Here is a 25,252-nt window from a genome sequence, read left to right on the forward strand (position 1 = left end):
ACATCTTAATTCTAGGTTACAGTGATTGATAGACCATCGATATGAACTTTCTTACCGACAGATTTACAGGGATCGAATACAATGTGCACCAATTTGGACAAATTTCTAGCCTAAAGTGAACCGATTTTTACTTACAAGTCCCTCTCCCGAGATAGACATCAAGTTCAACCGGAAACAAATAATGGGTACACCAACAAGCAAAAGTTGTAAACTCCTCATCTCTGAAAATGATTGTAACCTAACAGCCGATTATTACTTACTAGGCCCCTAAGTGTCACTTTGCAGCCGGTTGAACTTTATCCTTTTCAATCGTAGACATCGTGACGAATGGAAACTTGGAACATTATCTTATGTAATCTAGTTGGTATTATAAAGCTATCTGTAACTTTTCAGGATCAAAATACCATCAGGAACCCATAAATTTCCTGTAATGACTCGCCATCCAGGATCGCTTATTATTGGATGGCGAGTCATTACAGGAAATTTATGGGTCCCTGATTCCATAGATGTGTACCAATTTGCACAAATTTGTAGCCCCTCGAGAGCCTCCTCTAGCAACCGATTCTTACTTACAAGTCCCTCTCCCGGGATATACATCCAAGTTCACCGGAAACAAATAATGGGTACACCAACTAGCAAAAGTTCCAAACCCCTTGTCGCTGAAGTCATTGTAGCCTAACAGCCGATTATTACTTACAACTCCCCTACATGTATTACAATCGGGAACCAAGTTGTTCTTACCATCAATTACACCAGAAACAGATAATAGGTACACCAATCAGCAAAAGTTGCAAACCTCTCATTGCCAAAGATGATTATAAGCTAATAATCGACTGTCGATTGGTATCGGCCTATTTTTGGTTCAAGTGTGTACCTTACCACTGAAGTTGTCAACCCCTTGAAACTTTCAAACTGGTGTATGTCATGAAGGAATTTTTGTAACAAAAAATGGATGACATATACTTTGATCAGCTCATCGAGGTCTATCGATTGTCATTGAAAAAAAAAATTCTATCTGTCTTAGTTCAAAAGTTGACTTTTTCGCCGGAGGCCAACTTTCTAACACCACCACTTAGAAAGGAGCAAAGGATAAGCTCTAATTTCTTTAGCAATGAGAGAACTTTTAAAGTTTAAGAGGTATATCTGATACCATTTCTCTATTGCAATCCCAAGTAGAAAAAAAAGAATGGTAAAGTCAGCTGAAATCACGAACAGAAATGGCTAGAAACAATAGATGGCAGCACTTTCTGACCCGTGGGAAAATCGCACTTTTTTGTTTCTGTAAATTTTTCTATTTATCACTCAAAGAAGATATATTGGCTGTGGGGCCGGGGAACTACCGCATATATTTGACACTTATAGATTTTAGTCCTTCTTCAATTTGAAACTGGTGCCTGCCTGCTTGCCTGCTAGAACGGAGCTTTCCACTCGAAAGCAGAAACATGGTTTGATGAAACGAAAGCTTGGCTGCACAACTTCAGATACTTCTCTCTGACATAGGCTATATAACTCCACTTCACTTCGCACACCATAGGCTCTGGCTCGAGGACAAGCAAAAACCATCCTTTTTAGCCCCAGGCAAGAGTTCTACGGAGCTTTCCAAAATGTAATGTCATATTCATCAATCCGGCCTGAGGTCCACACTTTCCGTAAAAACCGCACAGGTTAGACCCTTACCAGTTTCCAGGAATAAGCTGAGATCGGCGGCATAGGAAAAAAAAAAAAAAAAAAACCGGGACAAAACCAAAGTGTTGCTCTCGCAACACAATGAATTTATCAGTCAAAATGTTGAAACAATAGTCATTTTTTATAGAAGAGAATATGATTTATTGGCTAAAATAGCACACAAGCTAGCATAAGCATGTGAGAACAATTACAATGATAAAACAGATGTTAATAGATAAACATAATTGCAAAGCTAAATCAATTATTAAAATGCAAAACAAAATAGTGAACAAAAGAGTTTTTGTTATCTCATGGTCAACATATGGGGATACAACTCAAGTTGGGAATTTGGAGCTCAAGCATTTAGTCTTGTATTAGGAAGGGTTGGGGGATTTTCTTTGAAAGGGGGAAGAAGACGTTGATGATAGTCAGAACTAAGGCACTTGTGCCCAAAGTTCATGGTAAGGATGTGACATTGTGATTCCAAAGTAGTAAGTTCAAGTCTAGCCGAACCTTCATTGTAAGCAGTATAGGAAGTAGTTTTAATGTTGTATTATTCCAAGTTCCAATTTTCACGTTCTTTAAATCACTGAAATTATTTTGGCTTCAGGAAAAGCAATGATCCTAGATACCAGTACATGATTGGGACCAACATATCTTCTCAAGTCTAAGCCAAGGTGCTTAAGTTGGCTTCAAACCAGACAGCGAAAAGTCTGTAAGACCTTCAGTTTGGTTGGAGTCTTTGTGCAATCCTGAGCCCATCTTGGTCACAACATGATTTTCAGCACTTGGTGATACTCTTCTATCAACAAGAGTCAAAATCCTGCACAGACAGTCCCAAGCCTATTACCTCCAATCCTTCTCACCTTAAAAGATGCCTAAAGCTTCTGCCTGAGGCTCAGTGATTTCAGCACATTTAGTCAACAGCTCAACTTCAGCACTAAGAAATCTTGGCACCTTTAGTTCATCATATGTATTCATCAGTTTATCTATCTCCTCGATGGCTATGACTTGCTTTACAGCATTGTACATTGAATTCCATCATGTGTTATCAAGAACAAGAGCTAAGAGGTCAAAGGGCACTTGTGACAAGGTCAGAAAAGCTAAGAGCTCATATGGCATAAGCTCTAGCAAAATTCTAAGATTCAATGGACTGATTTAAAAGGAAAATCAGAGGCTCAATGCCGGTCGGAATTTAAAATAAAAGCTCTGAAACACAAGGTCCTTCTAAATATCAATATTCATTAAGATCCGATTACCCACTCGTAAGTTAAAGACGCCACATTTTTTCTAGTTTTTCCTCTCCTTTCAGCCCCCCAGATGGTCGAATCGGGAAAAACAATTTTATCAAGTCAATTTGTGCATTTCCCAGACACGCCTACCAATTTTCATCGTCCTAGTACATCCAGAAGCACCAAACTTGCCAAAGCACTGGACCCCCCCTAACTCCCAGAAAGAAAGCGGATCTAGGTCCGGTTACGTGAATCACGTATCTACAACATTTGCTTATTTTACCCACCAAGTTTCATCCCGATCTCTCCACTCTAAGCGTTTTCCAAGATTTCTGGTTCCCCCTCCAACTCAACCCAATACCACTATATAGATATTTAAAATGAAAGCTCTGAGACATGAGTTCCTTCTAAATACAAAATTTCATTAAGATCTGGTCACCCGTTCTTACGTTAAAATACCTCAATTTTTCCGAATTAACCCCCCCCCCCCCCCAACTCCCCCAAAGAGAGCGGATCCGTTCTAATTATGTCAATCACGTATCTAGAACTTGTGCTTATTGCTCCCATCAAGTTTCATCCCGATCTCTCCACTCTAAGCATTTTCCAAGATTTCTGGTTCCCAAGATTTCTGTTTCCCCTCTCCAGCCCCCATGTCCCCGGATCCGCTTCGAATTGAAAATAGAACATCTGAGACATAAGATCTTTCTATATATAAATTTTGATTAAGATCCGACCACCCATTCGTAAGATAAAGATACCTCGATTTTCACGTTTCCCCCTAAAACTCCCCCCAGTGTCACTGGATCTAGTCCGGATTTAAAGTGAGAGCTCTAAAGCACAAGATCCCTCTAAACATCAAATTAGATTGAGATCTGATAACTCGTTCGCAAGTCACAAATACCTCATTTTTTCTAATTTTCCAAATTACCCCCCCCCCCCCCCCAACTAGCCCAAAGAAAGTGGATCCGGTCTGCTTTTGTCAGTCATGTATCTTGGACTTGTGCTCATTCTTCCCACCAAGTTTCATCCTGATCTTTCCACTCTAAGCCTTTTCAAAGATTTCGGGTCCTCCCCTCAACTCCTCCCAGACACTGGATCCGGTTGGGACTTAGAGTAAGAGATCTGAGTTACGGTATCCTTTTAAATATGACATTTCATTACGATACGATCACTCCTTCATAAGTTAAAAATACCATATTTTCTGATTTTTCAGAATTAATCCTCCCCTCAACTCCCCCAAAAAGAGCGGATCCGTTCCGGTTATGTCAATCAAGGTTCTAGGACTTGTGCTTAGTTTCTCCACCAAGTTTCATCATGATCAATCCTTTCTAAGCGTTTTCCAAGATTTTAGGTTTCTCCCTTCAATTCCCCCCCCAATGTCACCGGCTGCGGTCGGGATTTAAAATAAAAGCTCTGCGACACGATATCCTTCGATATATCAAATTTCATTAGCATCCGATTATCCGTTTTTAAGTTAAAAATACATCATATTTTCTAATTTTTCCAAATTAAATGTTCCCCCACTCCCCCAGATGGTCGAATTGGGGAAACGATTACTTCTAATTTAATCTGGTTTGGTCCCTGATACGCCTGCCAAATTTCACTGTCCTAGCTTATCTGGAAGTGCCTAAACTAGCAAAACCAGGACAGACAGACCAACCAACAGACCAACAGAATTTGCGATTGCTATATGTTACTTGGTTAATACCAAATTCCATAAAAACAAACTCCTTTCTTATTAGTTCTCATAACTTTTCTGGTGCTTTTACACTCCAGCAAGTTGTATTCCATAAGACCTAACATTTTGTAGATGCTGCTCTACTAACCCATGTGTATGGTTCACTCATAAGAGTCTACTCAACATCTGTAGCTGCTACTAAGTTCAGCATGTGGCTACAGCAGCATGGATAGTGTGATAAATGGTAGTCATCATCCATTTCAGTCTGATTAGTACTACTGGCTAGGATCTTCCTAACCAGCCCGATACTGACTGCTTCAGGAGCACCTTCTTCATCAGAATGTTGCTTAACAGTGACAATGTGTTCTTCTTCAAAGTCAATTTCATAGACCTAACATGGAAATCATCATTTTCAACTACTCCAGGGCTGCATATTCTTTAAAAGCCTTTATAAAGTTATTTCTGTGGTCTACATAGTTTTACTTATTTTGTATATGGGAGATTGTAGTCTTTGCTGACACTATTCAGCTGAAATGCGTAAGTAGTGTAATCTTGAGGCCCAATAAATCTACAGCATGCTATATTTGCAGAACCTCTTAAAAGATTTGCTTTGAGCCAGTGAGCTGTGACACTAAGGTAGTTCTTGTTGTTTGCATTCCAAATATCAGCTATCATGCAAAAAAATCCAACATTTTGAACTTGCCAGGTAGACTCTGCTTCATATTTTCAAATGTGGAATCTATTCTTAATCTGAACATATTGTGTGACCTACGTACTCCATAAGGTGGCAGACATACTACAAGAGCTGTGAAAGCTCTTCTTTCAATGGTAATCAGAGGCCTTTTTTCTTCAGCTATGTAATTGATTATTAGATTTTCCAGAGGAACATTCAGACATTACGATCAGCACTAAATGAAAAAGGTGGGTGTGCTGTTTCAGCATGTTTTTGACACATTTTAGACACCCTCCTCCCAGAAATGGACTAGTTGCACTACTAATCAGCAATACTTCTTGCACAGGTTTTCCGTGTACTAACAACAGATACTTTGAGTACACGCAACATGAGCTGCCATAGTGTCACAGCTCACTGATTCGAGGCAGATCCTTCAAAGGGTATTAAACAGTTCGAGGTAACGAACTGTAGTAAGGAGCGACCCGGCTCAATAGTAAACGAAACTCTAAATAACGGAATTTTGATGCTAAAATATACATCATAAGAATCGGATTTTCATGCTTATTTTAAATATATAAGTTTCATCAAATTTGGTCTTTGTCATCAAAAGTTACGAGCCTGAGAAAATTTGTCTTATTTTAGAAAATGAGGGAAAACACCCCGTAAAAGTCGCAGAATCTTAACGAAAATCACACCATCGCATTCAGTATATCAGACAACCCTGGAGCGAAATTTTCAAGCTCCTATCTACAAAAATGTGGAATTTCGTATTTTTTGCCAGAAGACAAATCACGGGTGCGTGTTTATTTGTTTGTTTTTATTTCCCAGGGGTCATCGTATCGACCAAGTGGTCCTAGAATGTTGCAAGAGGGCTCATTCTAACGGAAATGAAAAGTTCTAGTGCCTTTTTTAAGTGACCAAAAAATTGGAGGGCACCTACACCCCCTCCCACGCTTATTTTTTCTCCAAAGTCAACGGATCAAAATTTTGATATAGCCATTTTGCTCCGCATAGTCAAAAACCTTAACAACTATGTCTTTGGGAATGACTTACTCCCCCACAGTCCCTGGGGGAGGGGCTGCAAGTTACAAAATTCGACCAGTGTTTACATATAATAATGGTTATTGGCAAGTGTACAGTCGTTTTCAGGGGATTTTTTTTTGTTTTGGGGGTGGGGTTGAGGGAAGGGGGCTATGTGGGAGGATCTTTCCTTGGAGAAATATGTAATGGGGGAACAGAAATTCAATGAAAAGGGCGCAGGATTTTCTAAAATTACTATAAAAAAAAACAATGAAAAAATAAACATGGAAAAGTTTTTTCAATTGAAAGTAAGGAGTAGCATTGAAACTTAAAACGAACAGAGATTATTTCGCATATGAGGGGTTCTAAAAATACTTTAGCATAAAGAGCGAGGTATTTAAGAGGAGATAAATACCTCGCTCTTTATGCTATAGTATTTTTAGTAATTTCAACTATTTATTATACGGCCTTCCTGATTCAGGCGTCATTCTTAAAGAATCAGCACAAAACTTACGGTTTAGTGTAAAGAGCGAGGTATTAACGAGGGTACGAACCCCTCATATACATAATAAAAATTTAAGAATATAAAAGTTTGTTACGTAAGTTAATTCTTAAGTTACGTATATTTTTTACTAATAAAAAAATTCGTTAAAAATTAAAATTTATAGTTGCTTTTTTGTGTAACCGAAAAATTGCATGGCAACTAGGCCTCCTTCCCCATCCCTTATTTCTCAAAATCGTCTGATCAGAACTAAGAGAAAGCCATTTAGCCAAAAAAGAATTAAAATGTAAATTTCATTTTAATAATTTATGTGTGGAGAGCCAAAATCAAACATGCATTAATTCAAAAACGTTCCGAAATTACATAAAAAAAACTAGTTTTTCTAACTGAAAGTAAGGAGCGACATTAAAACTTAAAACGAACAGAAATTACTCCGTATATGAAATGGGTTGTACCCTCCACAATCCTTCACTCTTTACGGTAAAGTTTGACTCTTTACCACAATTCTGCTTTTTAAAACAATTAAAAGCTTTAGCATATAGAGCGAGGGATTGCGGAGGGGACAACCCGTTTCATATACGGAGTAATTTCTGTTCGTTTTAAGTTTTAATGTGTTAGTTAGGTGAAGTTAGGTTAACAGGTTCGGACAGGTCGGTTCTTTTCAAATTATAGGCTCTGTCCTATTTTTATAGGATTTCCCGAGCCCAAATATAGGCCAAATATAGGATTTGGAAGTCTCCGGGGCCAGATCTGTGGTAGATGGCGTGGGATGCCTGGTCACATACTTTCATTATTTCTCGAGTTTCTGTTTTTTTTTTTTTTTTTTTTTTTTTTTTTTTTTTTTTTTTTACTTCCAATACAAACTGTACAAATAGTAAAAAACAGTAAAAAATCACATACACATACTGTGCCAACGATTGACTGCTACAGGTAAATTACTTGGAATCACTCTTGCTGTTTCTTGGGCATCAATTTCTATATGAGATCAGTTTTTCTCTTTGCGGGAGACTGCTCCATTCTCGCAAATTACAAAATCTGCTCTCTCTCACTTATTCTGGACTTCACAGCTCTTTCAAGCAAAGAAACAGCTAGGCGAATGTCTATGGAACTGTTGGACTCGGCAGCCTTCTTCATTCTGTAGGTCGCTTCCTGAAGTAGAGTATCTGATACTGTTATCTTTTCTTACTCTGATGTTCGAAGTTTTTTCTTTTTGCTTTCCAGGTCTTCTATTTCTTTTTTTTTGTTGTCAAGGGCCTCCTGCAACTTCCACAGATTGTCCTCTTCGAAAGCTGCTTAGCCCTTCTCGGATAGCTCTTCTTTTTTCTTTTCATCCAGATATTGTTGATACCGAGACCGTGCGGAACGTGCCAGATTCAACAGTTCTTTTGAAATAAAAGCCGTTCTGGTTTTCCTCCATGAAGTCTCAACGTGTCATATACCATGAGTCTCGCATCAAGAACGCGTTCAGACAACAACGCCTGGTCTTCGCCGAGAATCCTAACAGAACGCGAGAGCCCACGCTCAACATCTGCGCTGCCATGCGATAACGTCAGCACCGCTTTGATAAGCTTGGTAAGTTCCGGGTACTTGCTGTCCCCACGCTCATTCGCCAGTCCAAAATAATGGTTCCAAAAATGATCGATTCGAGTAATGTCCTCCTGGGGTCCAGCTTCCGTTCAAAAAAGCTACGTCTACGTCTGCAATGCTTCTTGAATTCTTCATGTTGATCGGACTCAAACAGCGTAAAGCCTTTAGAAAACCATCTTTTTACAGAGGACATTTGTTTAAAATATGGCGAATACCCGCAATAAAATGTTTTCGCACATTGACATAGAAAATGGCTTTGTCTTTCAGTGTTGCTTTTTGACAGGAGGCTCGTTCCACATTTTCTGAAGCTAAGGGCTTTTCTGAAAATGTTTCAGCAAGATTCAACATTTCTGGTGATAGATTTTCAGTTTCGGTCACGAAATCTGGACTAAATACCTGTCCGCAAAACGCCACAACTAGATTTTGATCTCTGAGTGCAGAACATGAATAAGAGGCTCTTCTCTCTGGAACAGTTGGGTGAAACTCGTGAACAGTTCTGCTGAGGCTAAAACAAACTCAAGTTGGGCCTCATCATCGCACTTCTGATGTAAGCCACAATCTTCAGAAATTTGGGAGTGGACAGAAGTTTCTTCGGTTTTTTATCTCTCGGCACGAAGTTCAGGAAAGATTGCCGGCCACTGCTGCATGATACTAGCAAGGACACGTCCAATCGTCAGCCAGCGGCTTGGGACATGCTTTATGAAAGCATTCTCCGGTACTCTCACTTTATTTGGCGCTTTCGATAATCTTCACAACGTGCAGGCCAGCCGTCAAAAAATGAATGTACAAGAATAACAAAGTCGAAACTTTCCTTTCCGAGCACCTGAAGACCTTTCAAGAAAGCGTTATGGATTATATGGATGTTGCAAGTACCAATGTTCAACATTCCATTTCCCGTCCATTTCTTTTTTTCGGCATTGAACTTGTTCCAAACGCTTTTATTGACGTTTGGTCCGGCACTTCCAAGCGTGATCAGTTTTTCAAGTGGCAGCTGATTCTGCTCAATGGCTGACATACTCTTCCTATACAGGTCATCACTTGTCGCTTGGCCCATGAAACTTGTGCATAAATGTCTGCTCTGGATTTCGTTTCCGTATGAGGACCAATATTGAGCACGTATCTGTAACTCTTTCGTACCAGCGTTGTTGGTTGTCTCATCATATTCTAGTACAGAATAGGACTAAATGTCCTTCACAAGCATTTGCTTAAAGTAAGGATGCAGCGCATCGGTGATCAGATACGTGAGTTTCTTCGCACTTAGGCACATTCCGTCAGGAATCTTACCGGGGAAAATTGCATGGAAGGTTGTGACAATAAGGTCTGAAGAGTCAGCAGACATGGAACTCTGTACCGTCTGAAGTGCCCATATTAACTCAGCTTTATAAGCGGCATCACGCTCACAAAACATGTTTTTACCAACTAAGGGTTTATCCTTGGTTGTTTCATCAACTCAAGATTTTCCGGTCAAATGAAGCTGCAGTGGATGTAATTGAGCAGTAGCTACGGCTTTGTATTCTGCAGATTGCACATGTTGGCTTAGCTGAGCAATCCCAGCCTTGCAACCAAGATTTTTCAAGCAGAGTTTGCAAAAGGACGAGTACTGGTCATTCCCAGTCTTATACCATTTGCCAATCTTTCTACTGCTGCAATCCATCTTAGCAAGCCATGAACTATTAAACTTGGTAGTCCACATACTTAATTACCAAGCATCACCCGCAAAATAGCATCTAAAGATTAAAAGACCATAAAAAGAAAAAATGTGGATATGTCCGAAATTGGGCCATATCAGCCTTTTAAATAGCGTTCAGCCAGGAAACGCATAAGTCACAAGAACTCCAGTCTCATTAAGCAGAGACTGTTAGCCTATATACTGATCTTCGCTCATTTCGGACAAGCCCAACATGACAAAAACAAACATAGGCTATTAAGTCAACACAACAGCATAGCCGAGGCAGAAGCAGCTAACTAAGCCCAACACAAAGCGTTAGTTAAGTTCGAACAGCTCAACTTTTGTATTTAATTATCAACCTACACCAAAAGACAGCACAGTCTACAAGCAAAGTCAAAAGCAAAGAAAGCACATCTTGGCTTACTTAATGAGCAGTGAAAATTCCAAATCTCGAACAATGTTCTTAGTGCTCTTCAGCCGAAAATATAGGAATAATAGGATTTTAGCCAAAATATAGGCATTTTATAGGAGTGCATCAAAATATAGGAATTTATTGGAATTTATAGGCGAGTCCGAACGCTGGGTTAATTATATTATACCGAAATATGATAAAAATATAACACTTTAGTAACAAAATTGTTGAAACTACAACAAATAGTTATGGAAAGCAGGCCACCCAGAACGAAATATATCAAATTCGTAACCTAGCATACGTAACCACCTCTATATATTAAATACTAGCTGTTGGTGTTGCGCTTCGCGCCACACCAACACCTAGTTGGTGGGGGTGCTTCGCACCCCCCCAAGCCCCGCGCGCGCATAAGTCGTTACGCGCCATATTAGTTACGCGCCATTGTAGTTGTGTCCCTGTGTCCCACCTGTGAATACATATATATATATATATATATATATATATATATATATATATATATATATATATATATATATATATATATATATATATATATATATATATATATATATATATATATATATATATATATATATATATATATATATATATATATATATATATATATATATATATATATATATATATATATATATATATATATATATATATATATATATATATATATATATATCTATCTATATTCACAGGTGGGACACAGGAACACAACTACAATGGCGCGTAACTAATATGGCGCGTAACGACTTATGCGTGCGGGGGGCTTGGGGGGGGTGCGAAGCACCCCCACCAACTAGGTGTTGGTGTGGCGCGAAGCGCCACACCAACAGCTAGTATGTAATATATAGAGGTGGGTACGTATGCTATATATATATATATATATATATATATATGCTGTATATATATGCTATATATATATATGCTATATATATATACATATATATATATATATATATATATATATATATATATATATATATATATATATATATATATATATATATATATATATATATATATATATATATATATATATATATATATATATATATATATATATATATATATATATATATATATATATATATATATATATATATATATATATATATATATATATATATATATATATATATATATATATATATATATATATATATATATATATATATATATATATATATATATATATATATATATATATATATATATATATATATATATATATATATATAAATGCTATATATATATATATATATATATATATATATATATATATATATATATATATATATATATATATATATATATATATATATATATATATATATATATATTCACAGGTCTGACACAGGGACACAACTACAATGGCGCGTAACGACTTATGCGCGCGGGGGGCTTGGGGGGGTGCGAAGCACCCCCACCAACTAGGTGTTGGTGTGGCGCGAAGCGCCACACCAACAGCTAGTATTTAATATATAGAGGTGGTTACGTATGCTAGGTTACGAATTTGATATATTTCGTTTTGGGTGGCCTGCTTTCCATAACTATTTGTTGTAGTTTCAACAATTTTGTTACTAAAGTGTTATATTTTTATCATATTTCGGTATAATATAATTAACCCAGCGTTCGGACTCGCCTATAAATTCCAATGAATTCCTATATTTTGATGCACTCCTATAAAATGCCTATATTTTGGCTAAAATCCTATTATTCCTATATTTGTGATCAAAGTGTAGCTACTGTGATCAAGTGGAAACAGTAAATCACCTTCTACTACAGTGCCCAGTCACTGACTGGCATAGACAAAACTTCATGATCTTATGTGTGTAAACAAACTTAAAGACTACCATGATCTTCTTGGTACTTCAGCAGCAACTGATGAGAATTTAACAGTGATTTCAGCAACAGTTGAATTATACAAGATCTCAAGGGATAAATCCCTACGATTGACTTTCTTTATTTCAGCAGTGTTCATCCAAAGTGCACGATCCTCAAGTCACGACAGTGAGAAGGAGGATTAAATTCGTCATCATCATCATCAGAACTAGAAAGCTGTTTGAGATTTGGCCTAGTTTTGCTAAAAGCACTGTAGTTCTGATTGTTGGTAAGTTTTTTTGGTTGACTAGTGCTCAAGGCTCATACTTAGAGGTTACTATTCCTAAAAGTAGGCTTCCCTACTTCATTTTACATATTCCTCCCCATAGTAAAACATAGGCAGGTAAAATTTCAAAATTGTGTTTCTCTTGAATAGCATATGCTCATAAAAAAAGAGGATTTTTGGGTAAGGTTTATATTAATGGACTATTCAGGTAGATAAGAAATAAACTGAGCTATATAGTCAGAATGGTATCCTGAATCCAAATTTAATATGCATTTGCATTGGAGATGAACTTTACACCTACCCCAATAGGCCTATATACTAATTCAGGGTATATATTTGCACGTTAGGGTGGTGAAGGTGGGGGTAAAGTTCAAACTTGCCTCTACAGTCAGAATTGCACCCTGAATTCTAATTTGACATTCATTTGCACCCAAAATAAATTTTATCCCCCACCTCTCTAATATGCAAATATATAGGCTAACCTGATTTGATATGCATATTGGGTGGTGTAAGGTTCATTTCCAACACAAATGAGTATTAAATTTGATTCAGGATGCAATTGTGACTATTGAAGTAAGTTTATCTTTAGCTACCTAAATAGTATGTTAATATAAACCTTACTTGGATTTTTAGATTATTAAGCTTATGCTCTGTTTATGGTTGAAGTTGTGTTTGTGACAATTCATCTACAGACCCCTCCTCCTGATGTTCCTGTATATAGCCCTAGAATATAGCCTATAGGTATTCAAACTGAGAATAAAACCCTAGTAGCCTACATTGAAATTCTTACTTTATAATAATGCAGCATCCTTACATTAGTAGCCTACTCATTTTACCCTGTTTCCATCTATTATTAATTTTTATAAAAATTCTATAAAAAAGTTTTTCAAAGAAAATTAAATAGTTACCATAAAACTCATTTAGTATGAAGTGATAATGGAAAGTGGCTATAATACTGCATAATAATATATAGTATAATACTGCATATAATACTGTATAATACTGCAGCCATGGATGTTCAAATAAAAATTTTGGATTTGCTAAAGACTGAAGAAGAGGCAATTAATCTTTTCCAGGATTAAATAAAAAAAACAAGTTTTTTCAACTGAAAGTAAGGAGTGACATCAAAACTTAAAACGCACAGAAATTACTTCGTATATGAAAGAGGCTGCTTCCTCATCAACGCCCCGCTCTTTACGCTAAAGTTTGACTCTTTCTCTCAATTCTTCTTTCTAAAACAGTAAAAAACTTTAGCGTAAAGAGCGGGGCGTTGATGAGGAAGCAGCCTCTTTCATATACGAAGTAATTTCTGTGCGTTTTAAGTTTTGATGTCACTCCTTACTTTCAGTTGAAAAAACTTGTTTTTTTTATTTAATTTCTGAACGTTTTTGAATCAATGCATGTTTTGATTTTGGCTCTCTGCAGAGGAATAATCAAAACGAAATTTGCATATTTTTTTTTTGGCTCAATGGCTTTCTCATAATTTTGATCGAATGATTTTGAGAAAAAAAGAGCAGGGGACGAAGCCTAGTTGCCCCCCGATTTTTTGGTTAATTAAAAAGGCAACTAGAACTTTTAATTTTTTACGAATCTTTTTATTGGTAAAAGATTTACGTAACTTATAAATTAGCTTACGTAAAGAACTTTTGTATTCTCATGTTTTTATTACATATATGAGGGGATTCGCCCCATCGTCAGTACCTCGCTCTTTACACTAAAGCTTAAATTTTATCCCAATTCATTAAGAATGACCCCCTGAATCACAAAAGCCGTAGAATAAGTAGTTGAAATTACCGAAAATACTTTAGTGTAAAGAGCGAGGTATTAGAAGGAGGTGAGCCCCTCATATGGGTAATAATTTCTGTTTGTTTTAAGTTTTATTGCTGTTCCTTACTTCCAGCTGAAAAAGCTTTTTCACTTTTATTTTTTAATTGTTTTTTTTAAATAATGCTAGTAAATCCTGCTCTCCCTTCATGGAAATTTTCTTCTCCCATTACAAATTCTCGAAGGAAAGTTCCCCCAGCAAATCCCCCTCTTCTCAACCCCTCCCCCAAACCAAAAAAATCCTCCTGAAAACGCCTGTATACTCCCCAATAACCATTACTATATGTAAGCACAGGTCAAAGTTTGTAACTTGTTGCCCCTCCCACGGGGACTGTGGGGGAGTAAGTCGTCCCCAAAGACATAGTTATAAGGTTTTTCGACTACGCTGAATAAAATGGCTATCTCAGAATTTTGATCTGTTGACTTTGGGAAAATAATTAGCGTGGGAGGGGGCCTAGGTGCCCTCCAATTTTTTCGGTCACTTAAAAAGGGCACTAGAACTTTTCATTTCCGTTAGAATGAGCCCTCTTGCAACATTCTAGGACAACTGGGTCGATACGATCACCCCTGGGGAAAAAAAAAAAAACAAACAAAAAAACAAATAAACACGCATCCGTGATCTGCCTTCTTGCAAAAAATGCAAAATTCCACATTTTTGTAGATAGGAGCTCGAAACTTCTACAGTAGGGTTCTCTGATACGCTGAATCTGATGGTGTGATTTTCGTTAAGATTCTATGACTTTTAGGGGGCGTTTCCCCCTATTTTCTAAAAGAACGCAAATTTTCTCAGGCTCGTAACTTTTGATGGGTAAGACTAAACTTGATGAAACTTATATATTTAAAACCAGCATTAAAATGCGATTCTTTTGATGTAGCTATTGGTATCAAAATTCCATTTTTTAGAGTTTTGGTTACTATTGAGCCGGGTCGCTCCTTACTACAGTTCGTTACCACAAACTTTTTGATAAAAAGTCAGTGTGCATGTCAATACATGCTTTGCTAACAGCAAAATACCATTTTTTTTTTACTATAGTTAATTCATATACAGAATAATTTCTGTTTATTTTGGGTTTTAATGTTGCTCCTTACTTTCAGTTAAAAAATACTTTTTTTGTTTATTTAATTTCTTAACATTTTGAATTAATACATGTTTTCATTTTGGCTCACTGTACATGAATAATTAAAATGAAATTAGCATATTAATTTTCCTTTTTTTGGCTAAATAGTTTTCTTGGAGTTTTAATCAGACATTTTGAGAAAGAAGGGGCAGGGGAGGGGCCTAGTTGCCCTCTAATTTTTTTTTGTTACTAAAAAGCCACTAGAACTTTCAATTTTACCTACAAAAGTTTTTATTAGTAACAAATATACATAACTTATAAATTAAATTGCATATCAAACTACTGTATTTCCCTTGCTCTTTACACTAAAGTTGGAATTTTGATACACTTCTTTAGGAATGGCCCCTGAATCTCAAAGGCTGTTTAATTGAAATAAATAGCTCTTTTGAAAGTACAAAAAATACCTTATAGTCATGATAGGTTTTGTCAGAGGACAATAGATAGGGGAACACCCTACAAATATGTTGAGTACCTCCATAGGAGGGACTGACCTAGGGGGCCTTTGTCCCTAGGGGTCTATAATGGAAACTGGGGCACCCTTGCCTGGGGCCATAAATACAGGTGGAGGAGAAGGAAGGCTCCTCAAATGTACACTCAACAGGGCCCAGTGGCATGTCCACACATCCCATGAGTTACAAACCTTCTCCCAGTAATGGGTTAAATTGCATGGTGGTGCAGAACATCATTGTGGGAAAATCCTCTATAGGACAACTGCAGCAGGGTTTGAGATCCAGATCTATGAACAATGGCCCCTGCAAAGGGTTGCCTCAACCCTTTTGGGGTACCTGCAAGACTGGGGATCTTGCAGTCAACTTTTCCCACTTGAGGAATGGTACCCCTCAAGAAACTTATAGTCTAGTAAGCAACACAGCATTTGCATGGGATTCTAATTATTGGATATCGCTTCTGGGCTTGATCTGTTTTGATGGTTGTTTTGGGGCTGAAAAACCTCTTCCTAGCTAATTTATCTATTATAGGTTGCCTCCCCATTGTAGCATAATATTTGTAGGCATGAATATATAATGAGCTGGAGGTAATAGGCTTGGGACTGTCTGTGCAGGATTTTGACTCTTGTTGATAGAAGAGTATCACCAAGTGCTGAAAATCATGTTGTGACCAAGATGGGCTCAGGATTGCACAAAGACTCCAACCAAACTGAAGGTCTTACAGACTTTTTGCTGTCTGGTTTGAAGCCAACTTAAGCACTTTGGCTTAGACTTGAGAAGATATGTTGGTCCCAATCATGCACTGGTATCTAGGATCATTGCTTTTCCTGAAGCCAAAATAATTTCAGTGCTTTAAAAAACGTGAAAATTGGAACTTGGAATATTACAAAATTAAAACTACTTCCTATACTGCTTACAATGAAGGTTTGGCTAGACTTGAACTTACTACTTTGGAATCACAATGTCACATCCTTACCATGAACTTTGGGTACAAGTGCCTTAGTTCTGACTATCATCAACGTCTTCTTCCCCCTTGCAAAGAAAATCCCCCAGCCCTTCCTAATACAAGACTAAATGCTTGAGCTCCAAATTCCCAACTTGAGTTGTATCCCCAAATGTTGACCATGAGATACAAAAACTCTTTTGTTCACTATTTTGTTTTGCATTTTACTGATTTATTTAGCTTTGCAATTATGTTTATCTATTAACATCTGTTTTATCATTGTAATTGTTCTGACACGCTTATGCTAGCTTGTGTGCTGTTTTAGCCAATAAATCATATTCTATTCTATAAAAAATGACTATTGTTTCAACATTTTTGACTGATAAATTCATTTGGTTTGAACTGGACTTATTAGGAATTTTAGAAACTAATATCTAAGGGGTAGAAAGCATGAAATTAGGTGACATAAAATTTGTTTACTCAGGCAGGAAGGATGGGTTACATAGGCAGGGAGTAGGACTCGTGATGAATAAGGAAAATGCTAAGTCTCGTTTAGGCTTGGAAGGTATTAATAATAGGATACTAATTGCTCATTTTATGACTAAAAAGTTCAGAGTATCAGTTATAGTAGTTTATGCCCCTGTTGAACTAACTGCTAATGATATTAGTGACTCAAATGAATTTTACTAACAGTTATAGGAGCAAATAGGCAGTGTACCAGTTAGAAACATGTTTTTTTTTTTACTAGGAGCTTTTAATTCCCTGGTTGGTAGAAATAGGGATAGTTGGTATCCTAGCCTAGGTAAATTTGGTATAGAAAAAAACAGTAATGGCTACGGACTTTTTCAGTTTTGTAGGTGTAACAACCTAGTTATAACCATTATGGTGTTTGGTCATAAAATGGCCCATATGTTGACATGGTATTCATGTGATGGTAAGAGCAAACCTTATTGATTATGTTTTTGTGTCTAAGGCTAATTTAAAGCTATAATTTTGGAAGGGTAACTGCCTCCTGGGGAGTTGTGATGTTGATAGACTCCAGGATGAAAATTCAAGAGACGCTTTCCAGGAACTGTTGAATTCTAAACTTGAGAGTTTAAAATTTGACAGTGTGGAAGATGAATGGAATGATTTTAGAAAAAGAATTTGTGAAGTTGCTGATGGTTTCTTAAGGAAGAAAGTTAAGACTGCATCTAGGTATATTACTGAAAAAGATTTATGATTGATAGCGAGTAGAAGGGGTTTGTAAAAAAATTATCTGAGTGATAGATCATATGAAAAAAAAGAAATGTAAAGAAAGTGGAGAAAGTTGCCAAATGGATAAAATTACCAAGGATCTGGAAGATGCAGCTAGATAGCATAATAGTAAAATATTATACTGGCATGTTAATACATTGAGAGGGAGTAGTCAATCCAGACTAGTCCCAGTTAAAAATAGGAATGTGGCCACTATTAGTGATATGGAAAGAGTTAAAGAGAGATGAGTAGAACATTTTGAGAATGTGCTAAACCAAGATACAGTTGCAGGAAGAGATATAGATGAAAATGAGAAAGTTTGTGATTCCTTGGATGTGAAGGAAGATTTGCTTAGTGAGGAAGAATTAGCAACAGTACTAAAAGGATTTGAAAAAAAAGGCTCCAGGTACTGATAGTGTGATAAATGAGTTTATTAAATATGGTGGCTCTTAAACCACTTTATAGGAAAGGTGACAAGAGTGAGTGTTGTAATTATCAAGGCATTAGTCTAGTCTTTGTAGGTAGCAAATTATTCAGTAATATGATACTTTTTAGACTGAGGGATGTTATAGACAAAGTTTTAAGAGAAGAACAGAGTGGCTTTAGGAAAGGTAGAGGATGTGTTCACCAAGTCTTTACTCTTAGGTTAATAATTGAGAAGCGCCTTTGTTGTCAAACACCTTTGGTCCTCAGTTTTATAGATTATGAGCAAGCTTTTGATTCTGTAGAAAATGGTTTTAAAATCAATTTCTGTTCATGTCCATTTGGCATATTCTTTCTCATTGGTTAAGAAAAGAATATTCTGAACATTTTCGATTTTCCTCTGTAAGAATCAAGATTTTGGCTTTATACTTATGTTTTAGATGAAATTTGTAGCTATTTTTAACAATAGGAGAGGGTGCTATATACTAGGCTGCAGTACATGCTTGGTCAAGGTGTTTCTGCCATCTAGCATAGTTAGTTTGATATTCAGCCATCCAGACTAATTATTTTGGTATGTTTTAATTTTTGTTTTTGAGTAAAGGTACCTCAAAGTTTGCAAAATACTCCAAAAAAACATATTTTGCCTTTAGATTCTTTTTTTTTCAGTGGGATCTAGTGCTTGTGGTACCAAATGAAAGCCAGATTACCTGTTCAGTGCCTACTTGTGGCAAGATATTAAGAAAAAGAAACAAATAGATTTTGTTGATGGGTGTCATCTGGTATATAATGTGACAGGGAAAATAGTACACAATGGGACATGTCAAATATACTCTGTGCATGGAAGTTTTCAAAAGGGCATATCAACCCTATCTGGGGAACAGCTGAAAGCACTTAATTGAACCTTTCAGGGATCCTAAAACTACTGCTCATACTATTGGTACTGCTGCTATTGTGGCTATTTCAAACTGTGACTGCTTTTGACTGTTTGCAGTTGTGACTACATACAACTGCAAATACTTGTTACTGTGACTACACATACTCGAAACAAACTCTATGCATGCAAGTTTCCAAAAGGGCATATCAACAATATCTGAGGAATAGGTAAAAACATACAATTGAACCTTGCAGGGCTACTAAAAGTACTACTTATACTATTGTCACTACTGCTATTGTAGCTATTTCAAATTATTACTGCTTTTGTCTGTTTGTATTTGTGACTACATACAACTACAAATGCTTGTGACTGTGCATGCTCAAAACACACTATGTATGCAAGTTTTTAAAAGGGCATATCTAAAATATCTGGGGAATAGGTAAAATCATTAAATTGAACCTTTCAGGGCTACTGAAACTGCTACTTATACTCTTGGCCATACTGCTATTGTGGCTATTTCAAACTGCGACTGCATTCGTGAGTATACACAACTGTAAATGCTGGTGACTGTGACTATGCATGCACAAAACACGCTCTATACATACAAGTTTCAAAAGGGCATCTCAAAAATATTTGAGGAATAGGTAAAACCATTAAAACTACTACTTATACTATTGTCACTACTGCTATTGTGGTTGTTTCTAACTGTAACTGCTTTTGACCGTTTGCATTTGTGACTACATGCAAATGCTTGTGACTGTGACTATGCATGCTCGAAACATGCTCTATTTATGCAAGTTTTCAAAAGGGTATGTCAACAATACCCGAGGAATAGGTTAAAGAATACAATTGAACCTTTCAGGGCTACTAAAACTCAGTGATGCTCAAGCATTGGAATATATGTAGCCTATTTGAAATACATACTTAACTACCTTCATTTATTTCAAAATACATATTTAACTACAGTTTTTGTGTATATTTCAAATGTGTATTTAAATAATTTTTTGTAATATTTGCAATCCAAAATTCTTTCAGCATAGATATATTTTTGCTAAATATATTTTGCCTGCTTTTCACAACTCTTTGTTGAAGTTTCATCAAGGTTCTTTGTAGTCTCTAGTAGGGTAGGTGCTAAAAATTGGCAACTTTATTATTCGGTTGCATACGGTTATAATTAGCTTATTCTTTTTTGAAATAAAATACAATGCAGGCCGAGAATATACTCCACCGAATACGGCTAGAAAGGTCAGATACGATCTTGGACTTTACAACGGAAATTTATAACTGCACTTTAGTTATGATTGAAGATTTGTGCTTATCTATTGCAAACATACTTCTCAAGCATTTGGGAATGCCTTCACCTAATCGCACTGCTTCTATTTCTACATGTGGAGAACGGGATCGTGAACAAAGCTACAACACAATTGATGTATTGTCGAATGTTACAGACCGGGACACAAGGAATATAAATGCCGACCGGGACACTCAGAGAGAAATTACAGACCGGGACACCAGGACACAAATGACAAGCGGGACACAGGGAATATAAATGACGGCCGGGACACTCAAAGAGAAACTACAGACCGAGACACTGGGACACAAATAACGACCAGGACACAGGGAATATAAATGACGACAGGGACACGACTACAACATGGACGCCGGAAGGGCACATGGGGGATATATAAATGACGAAGGGGACACAGGGAATATTCGATTAGCAATTACCATCAACAAAGCCCAAGGGCAATCATTAGAAAAATGTGGTATAGATCTGAATACGGATTGTTTTCCCATGGACAATTATATGTTGCATGTTCAAGAGTCGGTAAACCTGACAATCTATTTATATGCACAGACAATGGGACAATGAAGAATATTGTATATTCGCAAGTTTTATGTAGTTAAAAACATATATATATATATATATATATATATATATATATATATATATATATATATATATATATATATTCACAGGTGGGACACAGGGACACAACTACAATGGCGCGTAACGACTTATGCGCGCGGGGGGCTTGGGGGGGTGCGAAGCACCCCCACCAACTAGGTGTTGGTGTGGCGCGAAGCGCCACACTAACAGCTAGTATTTAATATATAGAGGTGGTTACGTATTCTAGGTTACGAATTTGATATATTTCGTTCTGGGTGGCCTGCTTTCCATAACTATTTGTTGTAGTTTCAACAATTTTGTTACTAAAGTGTTATATTTTTATCATATTTCGGTATAATATAATTAACCCAGCGTTCGGACTCGCCTATAAATTCCTATATTTTGATGCACTCCTATAAAATGCCTATATTTTGGCTAAAATCCTATTATTCCTATATTTTCGGCTGAAGAGCACTAAGAACATTGTTCAAGATTGGGAATTTTCACTGCTCATTAAGTAAGCCAAGATGTGCTTTCTTTGCTTTTGACTCTGCTTGTAGACTGTGCTGTCTTTTGGTGTAGGTTGATAATTAATTACAAAAGTTGAGCTGTTCGAACTTAACTACACTTTGTGTTGGGCTTAGTTAGCTGCTTCTGCCTCGGCTATGCTGTTGTGTTGACTTAATAGCCTACTTTTGTTTTTATCATGTTGGGCTTGTCCGAAATGAGCGAAGATCAGTATATAGGCTAGCAGTCTCTGCTTAATGAGACTGGAGTTCTTGTGACTTATGCGTTTCCTGGCTGAACGCTATTTAAAAGGCTGATATGGCCCAATTTCGGACATATCCACATTTTTTCTTTTTATGGTCTTTTAATCTTTAGATGCTATTTCGCGGGTGATGCTTGGTAATTAAGTATGTGGCCTACCAAGTTTAATAGTTCATGGCTTGCTAAGATGGATTGCAGCAGTAGAAAGATTGGCAAATGGTATAAGACTGGGAATGACCAGTACTCGTCCTTTTGCAAACTCTGCTTGAAAAATCTTGGTTGCAAGGCTGGGATTGCTCAGCTAAGCCAACATGTGCAATCTACAGAATACAAAGCCGTAGCTACTGCTCAATTACATCCACTGCAGCTTCATTTGACCGGAAAATCTTGAGTTGATGAAACAACCAAGGATAAACCCTTAGTTGGTAAAAACATGTTTTGTGAGCGTGATGCCGCTTATAAAGCTGAGTTAATATGGGCACTTCAGACGGTACAGAGTTCCATGTCTGCTGACTCTTCAGACCTTATTGTCACAACCTTCCATGCAATTTTCCCCGGTAAGATCCCCGACGGAATGTGCCTAAGTGCGAAGAAACTCACGTATCTGATCACCGATGCGCTGCATCCTTACTTTAAGCAAATGCTTGTGAAGGACATTTAGTCCTATTCTGTACTAGAATATGATGAGACAACGAACAACGCTGGTATGAAAGAGTTACAGATACGTGCTCAATATTGGTCCTCATACGGAAACGAAATCCAGAGCAGACATTTATGCACAAGTTTCATGGGCCAAGCGACAAGTGATGACCTGTATAGGAAGATTATGTCAGCCATTGAGCAGAATCAACTGCCACTTGAAAAACTGGTCACGCTTGGAAGTGCCGGACCAAACGTCAATAAAAGCGTTTGGAACAAGTTCAATGCCGAAAAAAAGAAATTGACGGGAAATGGAATGTTGAACATTGGTACTTGCAACATCCATATAATCCATAACGCTTTCTTGAGAGGTGTTCAGGTGCTCAGAAAGGAAAGTTTCGACTTTGTTATTCTTGTACATTCATTTTTTGACGGCTGGCCTGCACGTTGTGAAGATTATCGAAAGCGCCAAATAAAGTGAGAGTACCGGAGAATGCTTTCATAAAGCATGTCCCAAGCCGCTGGCTGACGATTGGACGTGCCCTTGCTAGTATCATGCAGCAGTGGCCGGCAATCTTTCCTGAACTTCGTGCCGAGAGATAAAAAACCGAAGAAACTTCTGTCCACTCCCAAATTTCTGAAGATTGTGGCTTACATCAGAAGTGGGATGATGAGGCCCAACTTGAGTTTGTTTTAGCCTCAGCAGAACTGTTCACGAGTTTCACCCAACTGTTCCAGAGAGAAGAGCCTCTTATTCATGTTCTGCACTCGGAGATCAAAATCTAGTTGTGGCGTTTTGCGGACAGGTCTTTAGTCCAGATTTCGTGACCGAAACTGAAAATCTATCACCAGAAATGTTGAATCTTGCTGAAACATTTTCAGAAAAGCCCATAGCTTCAGAAAATGTGGAACGAGCTTCCTGTCAAAAAGCAACACTGAAAGACAAAGCCATTTTCTATGTCAATGTGCGAAAACATTTTATTGCGGGTATTCGCCATATTTTAAACAAATGTCCTCTGTAAAAAGATGGTTTTCTAGAGGCTTTACGCTGCTTGAGTCCGATCAACATGAAGAATTCAAGAAGCATTGCAGACGTAGACGTAGCTTTTTTGAACGGAAGCTGGACCCCGGGAGGACATTACTCGAATCGATCATTTTTGGAACCATTATTTTGGACTGGCGAATGAGCGCGGGGACAGCAAGTACCCGGAACTTACCAAGCTTATCAAAGCGGTGCTGACGTTATCGCATGGCAGCGCAGATGTTGAGTGTGGGCTCTCGCGTTCTGTTAGGATTCTCGGCGAAGACCAGGCGTTGTTGTCTGAACGCGTTCTTGATGCGAGACTCATGGTATATGACACGTTGAGACTTCATGGAGGAAAACCAGAACGGCTTTTATTTCAAAAGAACTGTTGAATCTGGCACGTTCCACACGGTCTCGGTATCAACAATATCTGGATGAAAAGAAAAAAGAAGAGCTATCCGAGAAGGGCTAAGCAGCTTTCGAAGAGGACAATCTGTGGAAGTTGCAGGAGGTCCTTGACAACAAAAAAAAGAAATAGAAGACCTGGAAAGCAAAAAGAAAAAACTTCGAACATCAGAGTAAGAAAAGATAACAGTATCAGATACTCTACTTCAGGAAGCGACCTACAGAATGAAGAAGGCTGCCGAGTCCAACAGTTCCATAGACATTGGCCTAGCTGTTTCTTTGCTTGAAAGAGCTGTGAAGTCCAGAATAAGTGAGAGAGAGCAGATTTTGTAATTTGCGAGAATGGAGCAGTCTCCCGCAAAGAGAAAAACTGATCTCATATAGAAATTGATGCCCAAGAAACAGCAAGAGTGATTCCAAGTAATTTACCTGTAGCAGTCAATCGTTGGCACAGTATGTGTATGTGATTTTTTACTGTTTTTTACTATTTGTACAGTTTGTATTGGAAGTAAAAAAAAAAAAAAAAAAAAAAAAAAAAAAAAAAAAAAAAAAAAAAAAAAAAAAAAAACTCGAGAAATAATGAAAGTATGTGACCAGGCATCCCACGCCATCTACCACAGATCTGGCCCCGGAGACTTCCAAATCCTATATTTGACCTATATTTGGGCTCGGGAAATCCTATAAAAATAGGACAGAGCCTATAATTTGAAAAAAACCGACCTGTCCGAACCTGTTAACCTAACTTCACCTAACTAACACATTAAAACTTAAAACGAACAGAAATTACTCCGTATATGAAATGGGTTGTCCCCTCCGCAATCCCTCGCTCTATATGCTAAAGCTTTTAATTGTTTAAAAAATAGAATTGTGGTAAAGAGTCAAACTTTACCGTAAAGAGCGAAGGATTGTGGAGGGTACAACCCATTTCATATACGGAGTAATTTCTGTTCGTTTTAAGTTTTAATGTCGCTCCTTACTTTCAGTTAGAAAAACTAGTTTTTTTTATGTAATTTCGGAACGTTTTTGAATTAATGCATGTTTGATTTTGGCTCTCCACACATAAATTATTAAAATGAAATTTACATTTTAATTCTTTTTTGG

General features: G+C 37.3%; 1 protein-coding gene across 2 annotated transcripts in view; it reads left to right on the forward strand.

Moving 5' to 3' along the window:
- The first annotated feature begins 12,426 nt into the window (after positions 1-12,426).
- LOC136031667 (zinc transporter ZIP13-like) overlaps positions 12,427-25,252 on the forward strand; it is a 74,355-nt gene continuing 61,529 nt past the window's right edge. For both annotated transcript variants that reach the window (XM_065711346.1, XM_065711361.1), the window contains exon 1: positions 12,427-12,563. The gene's annotated coding sequence lies outside the window, so the exon portion shown is untranslated. The remainder of the gene's footprint in view (positions 12,564-25,252) is intronic.

The sequence above is a fragment of the Artemia franciscana genome, chromosome 1, assembly GCF_032884065.1.
Source record: "Artemia franciscana chromosome 1, ASM3288406v1, whole genome shotgun sequence".
Classification (NCBI taxonomy): domain Eukaryota; kingdom Metazoa; phylum Arthropoda; class Branchiopoda; order Anostraca; family Artemiidae; genus Artemia; species Artemia franciscana.